Source organism: Schistocerca cancellata, chromosome 9, assembly GCF_023864275.1.
Source record: "Schistocerca cancellata isolate TAMUIC-IGC-003103 chromosome 9, iqSchCanc2.1, whole genome shotgun sequence".
NCBI lineage: Eukaryota > Metazoa > Arthropoda > Insecta > Orthoptera > Acrididae > Schistocerca > Schistocerca cancellata.
Genome location: NC_064634.1, coordinates 27707297 through 27710343, shown reverse-complemented (window position 1 = coordinate 27710343; position 3047 = coordinate 27707297). Strand labels below are relative to the sequence as shown.

Genomic DNA, 3047 nt, shown 5'->3' with positions numbered 1-3047 from the left:
CTTCTTGGTTACCCAGGCCTGCCAACCCAAAGTTTGGTACAGATTTATTGATGACATTTTCATGATGTGGACTCACAGTGAAGAAGAACTCCAGAATTTCCTCTCCAAACTCAACTCCTTTGGTTCCATCAGATTCACCTGGTCCTACTCTAAATCCCATGCCACTTTCCTTGACGTTCACCTCCACCTGTCCAATGGCCAGATTCACACGTCCATCCATATAAAACCCATCAACAAGCAACAGTACCTCCATTATGACAGCTGCCACCAATTCCACATCAAACGGTCCCTTCCCTACAGCCTAGGTCTTCGTGGCAAACGAGACTGCTCCAGTCCAGAATCCTTGAACCAATACCCCAACAACCTGAAAATAGCTTTCACATCCCGCATGTACCCTCCCGACCTGGTACAGAAGCAAATACCCAGGGCCACTTCCTCATCTCCTCAAACCCAGAACCTCCCACAGAAGAACCCCAAAAGTGCCACACTTGTCACAGGATACTTTCCGGGACTGGCTCAGACTCTGAATGTGGCTCTCCAGCAGGGATACGACTCCCTCAAATCCTGCCCTGAAATGAGATCCATTCTTCATGAAATCCTCCCCACTCCACCAAGAGTGTCTTTCCACCGTCCACCTAACCTTCGTAACCTCTTAGTTCATCCCTATGAAATCCCCAAACCACCTTCGCTACCCTCTGGCTCCTACCCTTGTAACCGCCCCCAGTGTAAAACCTGTCCCATGCACCCTCCCACCACCACCTACTCCAGTCCTGTAACCTGGAAGGCGTACACGATCAAAGGAAGAGCCACGTGTGAAAGCACCCAATTGATCTACCAACTGACCTGCCTACACTGTGAAGCCTTCTATGTGGGAATGACCAGCAACAAACTGTCCATTCGCATGAATGGACACAGGCAGACAGTGTTTGTTGGTAATGAGGATCACCCTGTGGCTAAACATGCCTTGGTGCACGGCCAGCACATCTCGGCACAGTGTTACACCATCCGGGTTATATGGATACTTCCCACTAACAACAACCTGGCAGAACTCCGGAGATGGGAACTTGCCCTTCAGCATATCCTCTCTTCTCGCTATCCGCCAGGCCTCAATCTCCGCTAATTTCTAATTTCAATTTGCCGCCGCTCATACCTCACCTGTCTTTCAGCAACATCTTTGCCTCTGCACTTCCGCCTCGACTGACATCTCTGCCCAAACTCTTTGCCTTTTAACATGTCTTCTTGTCTGTCTGTATATGTGTGGATGGATATGTGTGCGTGTGCGAGTGTATACTCGTCCTTTTTTCCCCCTAAGGTCGGTCTTTCTGCTCGCGGGATTGGAATGACTCCTTACCCTCTCCCTTAAAACCCACATCCTTTCGTCTTTCCCTCTCCTACCCTTTTTCCTGACGAAGCAGCCGTTGGTTGCGAAAGGTAGAATTTTGTGTGTATGTTTGTGTGTCTATCGACGTACCAGCGCTTTTGTTTGTTAAGTCTCATCATCTTTGTTTATATATATATATATATATATATATATATATATATTGAACACTATTAAGGTAAATACATCGTTTGTTCTCTATCAAAATCTTCCATTTGCTAACTACGCCCATCAGTAGTTACGCCTTCAGCCGTTAGAATCTTTTGTTTAGCTGGCAGTATTGGCGCTCTCTGTATTGCAGTTGTTCGTTTACGAAGATTTTTGTGAGGTAAGTGATTCGTGAAAGTATAGGTCAATGTTAGTCAGGGCCATTCTTTTGTAGGGATTATTAAAAGTCAGATAGCGTTGCGCTAAAAATATTGTGTGTCAGTTTAGTGTTGATCGGAATAAGTAAAAACAGAAATGTCTGAGTACGTTCCGTTCTGCTCAGCTGCTTGAAAATCAAATAACGTAAGAGGTTTATCAGCACAGTAATCCATAAATTTTTCTAAGTGGACGTTTCAACACTATAAAGCTTGTCAGATGTCGTCGAAAACTGCACTGAATAAAAGTTAGGGAAAAATAAGTTTGATCGTATTCAAAACATTTTATGCGAACGATCTGTTACTAGAAAAATAGGTAGTGGTACTGAAACTGAACTCCGACCGCACAGGGCTTCGAAGGCCCAACGGTACCGACCGGCCGTCGTATCATCCTCAGACCACGGGCGTCACTGGATGCGGACATGCAGGGGCATGAGGCTGTCCCGGCCGTATGTCATTTTACGAGACGGGAGCCGCTGCTTCTCAATAAAGTAGCTCCTCAGTTTGCCTCACATTGGCTGAGTGCACCTCGCTTGCCAACAGCACTCGGATGACCGGATGGTCACCCATCCGAGTGCTACCCCAGCCCGACAGCGCTTAACTTCGGCGATCTGACGGGAACCGGTATGACCAATGCGGCAAGACCGTTAGGCAAGTACTGATACCGGAATCTGTAAATTATAAAGACGAAGAATTCTATGTGACAACAAAAACACTACAGTATTTTCATGCGTCCAGCTAATTTACATCCGTCTTCTTACGCAATTCTTCCAGTCTCTCAGAGTCTATCCGATAACGTGCCAGTATTGCAGATTTGATTGTTTCTCCTTCGTCGCCATGGCCGTCCCAATGTCATAGTTCCTAGCAGAGGGACACTTCCTCTTATTTGCAGTCATAATTATACCACAAACCTGACGGAGGGATGCGTCTGTACACTTTGACAGATTAACTGATAATCAAAATATCCACGGGTGTGCTGCCGGTCAATAGTGTCCAACGGGCACAATATTTCGGCGATCATACATGTCGCCATCATCAGGTGAACTGACGGACTGAGCTCCTGTGAACGTGCCGGCACGGACATCCGTACGCTATGGCTGCTCAGAGGGAACTGGGTTCGGTCGCGGCGGCGGCTGATTTAAATACCCTCCGCCCGCGGCGCGCTCCCTCCGCCGTCCGCGCCCCGCGCCACGGTCGCGCGGTGGAACAGATTGCGACGGCGTCTGAGATGACGTCGGTGTGATGGCTCTGTCCGCCGTGGTCGTCACAACTATACGTTTGCTAGATTTACTCTTGATTAACCCAAT

The 3047-nt window shown here is 47.8% G+C and overlaps 1 pseudogene; it reads right to left on the bottom strand.

The window, feature by feature from the left end:
• Positions 1-2274: 2274 nt before the first annotated feature.
• Positions 2275-2392, bottom strand: LOC126102490 (5S ribosomal RNA; annotated as a pseudogene).
• Between the last annotated feature and the right edge of the window lie 655 nt (positions 2393-3047).